This window comes from Varanus komodoensis, unplaced genomic scaffold (assembly GCF_004798865.1).
Source record: "Varanus komodoensis strain SLA01 unplaced genomic scaffold, ASM479886v1 scaffold11, whole genome shotgun sequence".
NCBI classification, from domain to species: domain Eukaryota; kingdom Metazoa; phylum Chordata; class Lepidosauria; order Squamata; family Varanidae; genus Varanus; species Varanus komodoensis.
Genome location: NW_025335317.1, coordinates 16,197,532 through 16,211,772, shown reverse-complemented (window position 1 = coordinate 16,211,772; position 14,241 = coordinate 16,197,532).

Here is a 14,241-nt window from a genome sequence, read left to right as displayed (position 1 = left end):
AGGGAGCTTCAGCTATAGGCAGTACAGAAATGTAGTAACAGCAACAACAATTACTGCTAACCACTGTTTAAAATAAAACACACGGGAGTAAAGCAAAACCGATTAAATTTATCTCATGCCAGCTTAATCCTAATCTAAATATGCAAGTTTGATAGTTATTTGGGGAAATATGTATTGGTTTGAAACTTGATGAGCATCAGTGGAAAGGGAGGTTCACCATTTGCTTTGAATGTTGAAGTCAAGGTCAGCCTCAGTACACTGAGTTCTTGGACACATGCCTGGATCGGGGGCTTCAGCAAAGCTCACCCCCAGTGACAACAGGCCTGTCTGAGCTCCCTTTTAAATGTACCCCCCCTCCCCACGACCCCAGTCCCGTGCAGCTGGGTTTAATTAACGCCAGCAAATTTCCCTATGGTGTAATGCCACACTTTCCCCAAGGCTCTGTCTGTTTCAAACAGCTAAACATGCATCACTTAGACCTATCCAGCTTTCTTCTAACATAATACTGCCTCCCCCAAAGTCAGCCTACACTGAACATTTTTACACTACTTCAAAATTAATTCTGATAATGGCATGGCAAATACCTAAAAGTGGATGAGTATTATTCCATATTTGTGATGGTACAAGTAGGAGCTGATAACACAAAACTACTTCCCAGGTGCTTGCGAAGATATTGCCCACACAATTTATAGTTTTTAACCCAATAAAGGCACACTGGGCAACTAGGGTGACTACTTATGAGCAACCAAAAAAGAGAGTACCAACATAACAAAAAATGCACATGCTAATTTCTGTGCATACATGCAAATATAGAAACAGTGATTACAATTTTAAATAGAAATATACTGTGGAAGACTGTGACTAGGTGACCTGTGGACCTGTTCGCTCAGACTACTCGCCAGGCGCTGCTGATGGGCAACTTCAAATTTCTTGATCTTTAGATGGGACTCAGTTTGGCCAACCCCTCAATTAGAGGATGCCTCCAAAGTAGAGGAAAGTCCTCTGGCAGCCCTTCAAAGAGAGCACTGTCATCTATAAAAGAGGACACATGGCATCAAACGGACAATGCCAGAGAGAGGCTTGTGCTTGTGGTAGTTATACCTCTTTGGCAGGACCCATCCCACCATGGGGCAGGTTGAGGTAGTAGCCTCCGATAGCTGATCTTGGGTTCATGAAAGGACAAAAAGTGGTAAAGCGATTTAGCATTGTTTCTGCCTGGGAATGAGGGAGAAGCTTGTTGGATTTTCTACCTTGGCGGCAGAAATAACTTGGCTGACCTCACTCTGCCTAAGGCAGTAAAGTGTCTTTGGCCACCAAAGCTATTTGGGTAAGCCAACAGAAAACTGGATTTGAAGGTTTTAGGGTCATATCCAGCATGGTCTTTTAAGTAAGTTAGAAGACATTGTGATCCTTGGTCTGGCTGGGCTTGAGAACAAACTGATACTCAGGGGAGGGCAGCTATCCCAGGATGAGATGCTAAAAGAGTGTCTCTTAACAGGTAACCTGGCCATTATTTTTTCCACACTGGCTGATCTGTAGGAGGCAACACTGCTAGAACACTAGTAGTAAACAGTCACAGTTGGCTTGTCCAGGAACTGCCTGTGGACAATAATTTGCCTATGTAAAATGCTTGTAGGTCTCCTGTAGGGGCATTAAGGAGGCAATTACTGTTCACCTGTCCAGATTTAACAAATAGACAATACAGTTTTCTTTCCTGGGGGAATATAATCATCAAGTCTAATAACTTAAAACCACTTCCTAACTAAATCTTCCTGACTAAACCAGTATACTTGCTGCTTAATGCAGATTTCTTTCTTCCTTGTTTTTGTTTGTTTGGTTGGTTTTGGGGTATAATTTATTTTTTCTTTGTCTCCATTTCTGTTTAGTGTGGATGGGGACAGGGACAGGGAGAGTCGGTGCTCAGGTGGGAGTCTGAGCTCTAAATGTGTTTGTAATCAACAGATTAGTTAATCAGCCATGATTTATTAATGATGAATTAATTATCCCTGATTTTGCATTTCTGCTGGCTAAATGGAGCTTTAAAGAGGTTATTTTATTAATCATCGTGGTGCTAATTGCAGACACTTACAGAAGGACTGCTAATTAAACATGCAACCGTGTGCAGAACAAGGCTACGGCTGCTGAGAGTGGCAAGAATAGAAGCCCTTGTTTCCTTAGCAGTGAAACTTTATTCCCCATGAAATATTACTGTGTTGACCCAACCATGCTAATTAATTGCCAAGAGCTGTTTTAATACATTACAGGATTTTCTGTCAGCATTTTTCTTAAAGTTGATATCCACAGGCTCAAACAGAACGTGTTTAGTCTGCCTTTGGCAAGGGAGACATCAGGGTCACCAGTGGTCACAACCCCCCAAATAAAGGGAGAAGAGCTTTTGTGGCTTATTATATTGTTCCATGTATTGACAATTTGGTGGTTCATCATTTCGCACACCACTAAAAACCATTGTAAAAGAGCTGCAGCAAAAAGAGAAAGTTACTTCCAAAGCTAGAGTTCCTCATATGAACACACATTTACACATGTAATGACCTGGTTCCTGGCAAACACCGATTTAATATTTTATTTATTTATTTATTATATTTCTATTCCACCTTCTTCTGCCTGGGTGGCATTGGGCAGACCCAGACCTCCTTAGTGTCAAGATGGTGATTGTCCATGGTCTGAAGGCATTGTACATTTAGACTGTATCCTGGGACCATAAGTTAATTAATGAAAGGTTAGTCAAGAGCAAGGGAGTATGTTGTCATGTGACACTTTGTGGCTTCCACTTTGTTTTCTGTTTATAAAACAACCCAGGGTTTGTTTGTTTTTTTTACAGTTTAGGGTTGTTTTATGCGTCATCCCAATTTGGAACTCTGGGTTGCTGAGTGACAAAGAATCCAAATGGTGAATCCATGGTTTGTTAAAACTCCAGGCTGTTTGTCTCTCAAGAACTCAAGAGTTTTTGGTTTGAAATAGGTTTGAACCCAGAATTGATCCTACGTTATTTTGAGAAATAGGACAGAAACAGGAAGCATGTTTGGATCTCCTTAGTATGTGGATGGAAAACTCCCTGGGAACACATGGGATGCTGCCTTGACTCCCATGATGGAAGAAAGGCAGGGTAGCAATATGCTGAATAAATAATGCATAAACAAATTCTATCCAGCATGTAAGAAGGCAGAGGGACAGTCATACATGCACAGAATTCAATGTCTAATATTAACATAAACTTACTATCAGTGTTAGTATGAGAGATAACCATTGAAAGATATTAATTTTTTAAAAAATAATGCACTGGATCAACTCCTAAGTCATCATTTTGAAGTTTGTCTGAGTCCAGATGGGAGGACATATATCAGGAATGGGATATTGGAGGGAGGGGAATTTACAACTTCCTGTAAAGTACCATTTTGCTATATCAAGGGTAGATTGTAAAGAGCCGTTCTGTTACTCCAGACCATAAGCCAAATCTGGCCCTTCTGTGGTCCCATTCCTGTCTTCTACTTTCCCCAGATGTGTATGTCCCCTTTTCTTGACCATTTGGAGGTTTTCAAGCTTTTGCACTTTTTTCTCCATTCAGAAGGTTGAAATGCCTCTCCTGTAAGGATTTTTGGTAGCATCAAGAGCTTTAAGGTAAACTATGTTGGTCTTTATACATTTCAGCTCCATCCCCTTTACTTTTAGACCAACCCATCACTGGGATGAAGCCCTCAGAGATTCTCCAAAATTGAATGTAGCCTTCAGGCTGAAAGAGGTTGTCTGCCCGTGTATTATGGCCTGCGTTTGTTGTAATTTGCCATTCAAATCTGGGAACAAAATAAAAATTCTTTCAAGAAGCAGAACATATAATGCTGATGGAGATGCAAAACAAGCAGGTAAAACATTATCTCGGGAAACATATATTCTGAAGTTCACATTGGCCTAGGGTAACACATATGCAGGTGGTGAGAATGTAGGGGAAATCTGGCAGGCAAGCCGGCTGAAGAAGGACCTGAACTTTTCCCACACCCATTAATTGGCTCCCGCAAATGCTCTCTTCCAATTCAATTTTCCTTCTGTTGCCAGGCTTACTTTCCATCTCAAAGTCTGCCAGGAGAAATAAGCCTAAAATAGTGGGAAGGTCATTTGCAAAGGAAAATTGATGAGAAAGGTTGAGAAAGTATATTTTTGTCCTTCTTGTGATAAGAAAAAAGTGTTAGGAAAGACTATCAAGCATAGTGAAAAAGCCAGTATTTTGCATACGAAACACTTTGTATATTTGACATGTGGAAGTCAGTGTACAGGACTAGTTAAACAAAACTGGGAGGAGGAAAAATGATGTCTAATCTAGTAACAGTAATTGTCCATGATGGAAAGAAACCCATGCAAAGAAACTCTGATCTCCACACAGCGAGAGGTCATTGATAGACTGTGTATCCAGAAGGGATGGGGTAGAACGCTTTGTGACAGCTGAAGCAAATGTTGCTGAGAAACTGGTCAATTTCTTTGTCTCACAGTTCCAAGGAAGCATATGCTATAAAGACAACTTTCTCAGAGACAAAAAGGAAAGAAAAAAGATTAATGAAAATTAAGTGTGACACCAAAACAGGCAAGAAAACCAGCTAAAAGGAAAAAAATGGAAGCCATTGAATGTCAATCTCAGATATATCCATAAAAAAAATACTACAATTTTGCTGCAAAAGACTCTATTTTACTACTTTCGGGTTATAAATCAATTGACTTTTTTCTTTTTAAAATTGTGAATAGGAAAGCAGTGATGTGGAACAGCTGTCTGTGAAGATTAGGTAGAAAAGAAAGCCAAGTGGCCCTGTATTAACTAGTTTGACTTTAGCTTCTAATATTGTCAACAGGCAACATAAAACACCAGACTAGAACTTGGCTTTGAAAATCTGGCCTTTGTTGTTGTGCTGATGGTTCCATTGAACTGTCCGCTGTCTTGCCATTTAATCTCTGCTAGCATCTATGGCAAAATCCACCCCTGTAACAGAAGCGTGCGTGTCACTGTTGGTCTTTCTAGTTGGGGAACTTTGGGTTGTATCCAATGGTATCATTCTGATAAAAGTACTTCTTTTCTTTTCTTTTATAACTTTTATAACTTCTTTTATATCGTTTATATTTTTTATTTATTTTATATTATTATTTTTAATTTTATATTGTTATTTTTATATTGTATTTTATGTTGTTGTGTTGTAAGCTGCCCCGAGGCTTCGGCAAGGGGCGGCATAGAAATGTTCTAATAATAATAAAAAAAAAAGTGGCAGCACAGATTTCCCATTCCTCCCTGTGCACTCCTTACTCCTGTGCACTCCTTACTCCTTAGGGTTGCCCATTTTGAACAGTTTTGGGGGTGCATACAGAGGGAGGAGAGGAAGGAAAGTCCCATCAGATGAGTGTCTTCTGCTTTCGTGAGGGTTTGGCCCAGCCTTTCATTGACTCCAGCCAGAGTCAGCGGTATCCCAGTTTTCTGAGCTACTAGTTGGCAACCCAGTAGCTTAGATTGCCAACCTAAGGTTGGTGTTTGGGAACCTACTGAGCCTGGAGCTGGCAAGAGTCTGCAGAACCAGAGTCTGCACAACTGCAGCCAGAATGCCAGGGACCATGCCTCCCACATACAACTGTGTCTGCCCAGCTGCACACAGAACATGCAAACCAGGAGGCCACAAACAAAAGAAGGGACTGCAGGCGGGTGGCCCCTCCGGAATGGTCATCCTTCAAGCAAGGAGGCAGAGCTTTGGAGAGGTGGCCTGGAGGCTGCAGTGTATCAGATGTCAATGGTTGGGAAAAGTTGCGCCCACTGAACTCCATCTATTGGCCTCTCTCCATCCTAGAGTCCCTCGGAAAAATCAGTTTTACCAGGCAGTAAATCCCCAAGGCTTACCCATTTTTATTTTTTTGAAAAGCAAAAATAATTTCCCTTCATCAGGTTTAAAATGAAATAATTCCCTCATAGTCCATTTTGTTGTGGAGAGGGAAATGCAGAAGTGTGCCATCAGACTTCCCAGGAGGGGTCATGGAGGTCTTAGCTCGCATGATAGCTAATGAGGCAAATTCCATAAAGTCATTTGCACATTGTCAGCAAGTTGCAGTATTTATGGTCACTTGTTTCTCATTCCTTGTGTACAGTCCATCCTGGCCTTGATTCAGCTGCTCACCAGTGCAAATCCCAAAGGCATATGCTTGCAAAACCTACATCAGGTGATAGTACAGTGGTACCTCAGCTCACGAATGCCTCAGTTCATGACCAAATTGGGTCGTGAACAGAAATTTCATAAAAATTTTGCCACAGGTTGCGAAGTCTGCATTGAGTGACGATCGCGATTCCACCCGTCTTCCCTGCACGGGCGCCATTGTGCTCAGAGGAGGGGAGATGGCCACAATTGTGCTGGGGGGAGATGGCCGCGATCGTGCCCGTCTTCCCTGCCAGAGTGTGACCGCAATCGCACCCATCTATGGCCACAACCACGGTTGTGCTTGTGCAGGGAACAGAGGTGCAATCATGGTCGTGCTGAGGGGGGTGGGCAGATGGCCGTGATCTTTGTTGTTCTCTGTCACTTTGCTTCAAATTTTTGTGATTAAAAAACATGGTTACAGAATGGATTAACCTCATTTACATTGACCCTTATGGGGAAATTGGACTTGGCTCGTGACCAATTTGGGTCACGACCAGAGTCCTGGAACGGATTAAGTTCGCGAGCAAAGGTGCCACTCTACCAGTCCACTCTTTGGAGATAGAAGGTGTTGCGGTGAACTCAGTTTGCTGATCTGCTCCATCTCTCAAGCACCAGATTGGTACAAATGCCGAATTTATTTATTTATTTATTTGGGATTCTTGTATGCCACCCCATTCGCATAAGCCTTGGGGCGGCTTCCAACAAATAAATAACAATACAAATATATAAAAACTGGAAACATCCAGGCAATAATTTAAAACCAATAAATAAATTAACAATGGATTAAAATAACGTTTAAGTAAAAAGGTTTTGGCCTGGTGCTGAAAAACAAATAATGATGGAGCCAGGCGGACCTCTCTGGGGAGCTCATTCCATAGGTGGGGCGCCACCGCAGAGAAGGCCCTCCTCTGGGTACTCACCCTCCTAATATCTTTCACAGAGGGTTCCCGGAGAAGGGCCTCTGCCACCAATCTCAGGGGGTGGGAGGGCAAGTATGGACGCAGGCGCTCCTTTAGGTAACCAGGTCCCAAGCCGTTAAGGGCTTTATAGGTAATAACCAGCACCTTGAATTGGGCCCAGACTTTGATGGGGAGCCAGTGAAGCTGACGGAGGACTGGGGTTATATAAGAACAACGCCCAGTCCCCATCAGCAGCCTGGCAGCTCTATTTTGCACCATCTGAAGTATCTGGACCGTCTTCAAGGGCAGCCCCATGTAGAGCACGTTACAGAAGTCTAATCGGGAAGTAACCAATGCATGTATCACTGTCGCAAGGCAGTCATCCTCCAGGTAGGGACGCAGCTGATGGATTAACCGAAGCTGATGGAAAGCGTTCCTTGCCACCGCCGACACTTGAGCTTCCAAAGTCAGCTCCAGGTATCCAGAGAATATCTCTCTGGAGCTATCTACATTCCTGGGAATCAGGCTGGAGCAGGAATTGTGTGTGCAGAACCCATTTTGGCTTATTTGTGCATTTTCAAGAGTATAATTTTATACAACAGGTACAAATGCTTCTGTTCAGATTTCAAGTCTGCAAAAATGGTAGAGCAAAAATTACTGGAAAATCCACACATTCCCAGTGGCAAGTGAATCCATGCCGTCACCTCACTCAACATTCTGTAAGCAGTTAGTATTTGAAGGCTCTGCTCTCCTTTGCTGCACAACCTCTGCAGCTAAGTACACCTAAGCGAGATTTCTTTTTTCAAAGTGGTTAGGAAAAGCAAAGCTATAGCCTCAACAAACATACGCGGCTGACTTTTAAAAAAAATATCCATAGTTTTTCAGACATGAAACACATTTTTTATAGTTGACAATCAGACTTTCCTCCCACTTTCCCTTCTATTGCTCCCTCTAAAGTGGGCAGTACTGGGTGGAATTAATCGGGATGCGTGTGCACATGTGATCAGCTGGTTTAAATTTGCAGTAGAGTGATAGACCTAATGCAAAGAAAGAGGCATGGGGATGCTAGGGTTTTCCCCAAGGAGGAAAGGGGGCAGCATCCCAAAAACGTCTTTGGACCACTGCTGTATTAGCAACCTCTGATGGTAAGGGCTGACAAGATTGCAACCAAAACAGGGCACAAAAGTATGCTTGCAAACCCGCAAACTTTGTGTAAGTACACAAACAGAAATAAACTTTTAACCCTCCCCCACAAAAAAAACCTCAATAAGGTTTAGGCATGTTCAGCAGTCATTGAATGTTGTGTGTCAATTAGCTAGGAAAATTTGGAAGGAATGGAACACCCTGATGTAGCCCTTTATAGTAAGCAGTAAGGCTAAAGTCATGAATTCATGAATTGGCTTAGTCCTCCCTTTCCCCCACAAGGAAGAAAAGGATGCAGAAGGATGATGGAAGCCACTTTCGATCTAACCAAGGCAGTGTAGGAAAGCGGTTTTCACCCCTATCCTATCCTCACAGTGCACTGTCCATCTGAAACCTGAGTGTTATAGCTCTTCTCCGGAGCATCTCCAGATGTTTCGTGGACTAGTGGTTAGGAGCGCTGGACTGGGACTCAGCCAATCAGGGTTCTGGTCTCCACTCAGCCATGAAGCCATGGAGCCCACTGGGTGACTTTGGGCCAGTCACTGCCTTTCAACCTAACCTACCTCACAAGGTTGTTGTGAGGATAAAATGGAGGGCAGGAGGACTTTTGTAAGCCACCTTAGGTTTCTTGCAAGTGAAAGAAAGGATATTAATACAATTTAATAATAACTCTCCAAAGCTCCTGCCAACACAGGAGCTGGAAACACCCAGAGATCTATTTTCTGCCCTCCACATAGTGCTGTAGAAATATGGTGGGCTTAGTCTGCCCTGAACCTGTACTGTGTTCCCCTCCTCCTCGTACTGACTGAGATGGGGCATGCATTTGGATAAGCGATGCTAGGTCTCCTACTGCGGATCTATTTAAGAGACTCCATCTATTTAGCATTTTTTAAACAAAGTGACAGAATTAAAATACCTACTAATAAGAGAGCCAACAAGATACCTTTGATAATTAGCTGGGTGCAGCCTTGATAAAGTAACTATTTCAGCAAAAAGGGGGGAAAAAGAACAAATGTTCTAAATGCGCACCTGCTCTTGTAAAATTACTCTGTTGCAGGTCCAAGCCCAGGAGAGTTTGCAGATGGTTTTATATTTACCAACCTGACCTCAGCATCCCATCATCAATCTTAAACCAAGTGGCATTTCAAGAGAAAGCATTGAACATTCTGTTCCTGGATACTGCAGTCTTTGTAGGGTTGCTAACACCAAGGCTTGTTCATTCAGGCATTTTTATTTCTCCTGCTTTGAGATTTTCCAAGTATTCCAAATGTACTTTACAGGAACAGGATTAGCAAACCGATCTTTGGTTCTAGAGCAGCCTTCCCCAATCTCGTGCCCTCCAGATATGATGAATTACCATCCCCATCATCCCCAGTGAGTTTTTGAAGCCTCCAGAAAGTACAGTTGAGGTTCTATTATATATCTGGCCTTTAAAAATTGTGCAATTGTGTTTGCGCTTTCTTTGTGTTGGTCTTTCACAAGTGTGCAATGATGCTCTTACAGCTGTCTGGTATGTGTAATCTTGCCAGGTCACTTTCTGGTCTGTTTCAGCTAGGGAGTGGCCAAGCAGAGTAGGTAATAGATTAACAAGGCTACAAGCTTGCTAATATACAGACTTATTTGGGAGCAGTCACTAGAGACAAATTACAGGTAAAGGTGAGGGGAAGGCTGCAGAAGAAGGTGCACCGAAGGGATGGGGGTAACATGATCCACTTAACAAAGAGCATGGTAATTCTCTCAGTGTTACATGTTGAACATTCTCGGTGCCTTCTACTTTCTCAACTCTTCCTTGAGTCTCCAGTTGCTCCAGAAAGGAGACATATTAGCTCTCCCACCTTTCAGCAGCTCTTTTTTTGAGCACTGATGTCTTTCCCTGCTCCCTCTTATTTATTGCTAGGCAGTTCACCCCTGATTAGTTTATATGCAGTCCTGCCTTCTCTGTGGATGACCTATTTTGTTTCATCATTCCTTTCAACAGCTGAAATAGGCAAGCGGGATTACATATATAGTAAGAGCCCATTTATGCATGTGTGAAAGAAACACAGTGGCATAATTTTCTGGGGCTGGTTTTTTTTGAAAGGGGTAATTAACCCATGACAGTCACTCTCAAGTGCCAGTTAGGCACCGGTAGAGGGGCAGTCACTGGCAGTGGGACAGGTGAAATAGCAAAGAATGGCAGGGACATTGCTACACTTGACGAGGAACCCACTAACTGAACCCTGTAACTCATAAATTGCATTTCCAGATTCTAAGAACTCCTTCGATTCTCAGCATGGTTTACTGCCAAGTCTTTGGGTACTCAGATGACATGGCAACCCAGCATGGCTAGCTGACCATGCTCGGGTGCTGTATCGTGTGAGCCCAGTTTCTTGGGCTGCAGTTCTGTACTTACAGAACTGTACTTTCTGTTCTGTAAATACAGTTCTATCTGTATTTGTAAGTCACTAAGAATATCCATTTTTATAGATATGATCCAGGCATAACATGTGCTCATCCGATTTGAGCTGACTTCAGTAAAACCTTCTTTATGTCCACACAAGTTTCTCTTTCTGGTTTTTCTTCCCCTGTATTCCAAGCTCACCAACAGAAATTGGACCTAAACCAGCCACTGTTAAGCTTTTAAAAGTCCAATAGTTTCAATGAGAGTGACTACAGAATGTGCTTATATCAACCTTATGGCCTTCAGGAATTTTGGACAGCAACTCCCATCGACCCCAGCCAGCATGGCCAATGGTTATGAATGCCAGGAACTGTGGGCACCAGGCTAGCTTAAATCAACTTTAGCTAAATTACTGGGTTACTCGTTACTGGTTTTTTGGCGCCAGGTAAAGACCTTTTTATTTAAAAATCATTTTAATTGTTAAAATATATGATCTGGCCAGGGCAACTTCTTCCTTCTCTTTCCTCCTCCTATATTCTTTATTTACTTATTTTATACTGTTAATTTTAATTTTATATTATTGTATCTCAGTGTATTTTTTGTATTTTTGTATTTATTGGCAATTTATTACGTTCTATTGTATTTCAATGTATCTTATTGTGTTGTAAGCCGCCCCAAGGCTTCGGCAAGGGGCGGCATAGAAATGTTATAATAATAATAATAATAATAATAATAATAATAATAATAATAATAATAAAAAATTGGTCCTGTTGTTTTTAAGTGCAAAGCAAAAATGCTGAAAATGATGCCAAACAGACGGCTGTCCCTCAGACTTTCGGTGCTGCATTACCAGCTGCTACACTCGCTTCTCATTCAGCAGAGACAGCAGCCTTAGATTAGCTGCTGCTGTTGATACTCTTGTCAGGACAAAATGTGCACAAGCTCTGCTGTCATAGGGCTGCTGAAAGCCTGAAACTACAAACAGCTTACGGTGGGATGCTGATCTGATCGCGAAACCATGTTGCAAGTCTTGTTCCCCAGGTACAGTTTATGTATGCTAATGTATACCTGTCCTGAAACAACTTTTTGTGTGGTTTCAACCTTTTTTGTTCGTCTTTCAGATCCCCAACCCTTCTCCAGATGGTGCACGTAAATGATAGGTTATAAAAGCATCGTGTGCAGACTCCGTCTTCGTCGCCCCTTTGGGGTTTCCTTCATGCTGCCTATATTTCCTGTATGTCTGAATAAACTGCAAATGTTTGATTGATTGTACACCTTCAGCAAACCTGTCAAACTGTTTCTGGACATTCTCATGCTCAAAAGTCAGAAAGATGCAACAACAGCAAGATGTAGGAAGGTTGCTTGAACCCCAGTCCCTCACATCACGCCCTTGTGAATTGCTCTGAATGTTGATTGTGAACATGCAACTCAAAAACATCATCATCTTTATCACCATCATCATCATCGCTGAGTCTCACTTATGTAACTGCTTCGGCCCATTAGAGACTTTTAAAGCATGCATTACTGACCCCAAGGCTGCCTTTGTCTAACTACTTAAAGATCCCAGGGAAATTGGTCATTTTATAATGTGGTTGTATGGAGGAGTTGCCTTTACTTTATTTTCTTTATCAGCAGGGGGCAAAATATTTAATTAGACAGGGGCATTCATAATCTCTTCTGGGCTGGCCCCAGTCACAAGGCTGGACGCCACTTTGGAGTTAATTCCAGTGAGGCCAGTCACTCCAGTGGAGCATATGGGCAACCCAGAAGCCCTGAGCAAAAGGTGGGGCCTCCTTCTCCTGCTGAGGAGACATGATGCAAGTAAACAAAAAGCCAGCCAGCGTCAAGAGTGAGGTTAAAGCAGCACTTAGACGAAATAGCATCTGGCATACTGTGCCAACTGGAAATCAATAAGAAACTCTGGGTCATAGGCTGTAATTTTATGCCCATCTGCACCAGAAAATGACTCTGAATTAAAAAATAATAGGCCTATGTGTCATCTACCATTACAATACTGTTGCGGGAATGCATCACCGCCAGTCGATAGGTTGACAGGCCAAGCCATCGACGTTGCTGTCGCTTACCATGCTACCTCGAGGCCATAGGTGGCTGGCTGGCTGGCTGGCTGGCTGGCTGGCTCCTTCCAGGCTTGCAGGGTCTACTTTGTTTTCCACGAGAACCTTCTTCGTTCTGGGGCCAGTCTCTAAGAATTAAGGAACAGAGTGCCTCTAAATAGCAGATCCTCAGCCCAGGAATGTGTGGACTGCACCAGAACCAAACTCACAAGTCCTTTCACACATAAACTCCACAAGTTTTCCCCAAGGTTTTTTCCCCCTTCAGATTGACCTCCAGAAGTGAGGAGGGTCACATTCTCATCATCATGTGGCAGGATGTTAGAGACATCGTCACCACCTGGCAAGAGCAGGTTGAGGATTTCTTAGTAGCTTTCTCAAAAGAAAAAGTGTCAAAGTAATTTAGAAAAATGGTATTTTTTCAAAAATTAGATTAGCTAAAAATCGTCCCTGTCATACGAAAATACAACCACCCTGTAAAACAAATGAAACAGTGTCAGCGACAGACAATTAAACCACACAAGTCACTCAGTATGTCCTTTGCCACACCTTCTCTGGCACCCGTTCTGTGGCGGTGCACTGGACAGTTTCTCAAATTGCAAAAATCCCCTTAACTGAAAAGGTTGCATGCCACTGGCCTAGATTTATATGCATTTCACAAACCCCTATATTTCATTAGTGCTGAATGGCATAAGGCTGAGCGGCACACTGAATCCCTGCCTTTCCCACAATACTTCTAAGCATTAAAATGATTTGATCTAATTCCCAGCTGAAAATACACCTAAGTTCTTGAAAGGCAACTGCTTCCTTCTATTGCCTGTTATCTTTTCCCCTTTCCCCCATGCACCAGCCTTTGTTGTTTCTTCCACTGCTGAAATTTTCTCAATAAGCTCCTTGGGGAAGGAAATTCCTCCTTCTCCTCCTCTCTCATTTTTAAAGTGCCATGATAGCCCTATATATAATAACTTTTTATCAATAATCCCCATCACAACAACTACACTAATGCCTTGCAGCAAAACTTTGCAAAAAGTGAATTCTGATTTGGTATATCAACACAGCAGGGGCGAAGCTTTGCTGAAACCATTTCGAAGGCAGATCTGAACAAAGCAAAGCCTAAGATTCAGTTGCTGTTTGATTAGCCATAATAACATGGTACCATCCAAAGGGGCAGCTTTTAAGCTCCAGGTGCAAATTGCAGTTATGGAATAGCTCCGTGTGCCAACTTAAGGGCATAACAAGCTGTTTATACTGAGTCAGGGCCTTGGTCTACCTCATTACTGTCTTTGCTGACTGGCTTCAAGGCTTAGAGCAGGATTATCTCCCGGCCTTACATGAAAATGTCAAGAACCGAACTTGTGACTTTGCTGGCAAAGTGGCTCTGCCCCGGAGCTCCAATCCTTCCCTTCATGCTTGTTAGATACATATATTCTTTTTATAAAAACAGTGTGCATGTTCACAAGGTTTAGTCAGACTGTCACAGAGTGCAAAAACATTCACTGGCATTTAAATTTCAGTTCTGATGCTCTGAAATATTTTACAATTTTATGTCAGCCGTGAACCTTCCACTTTTCTAC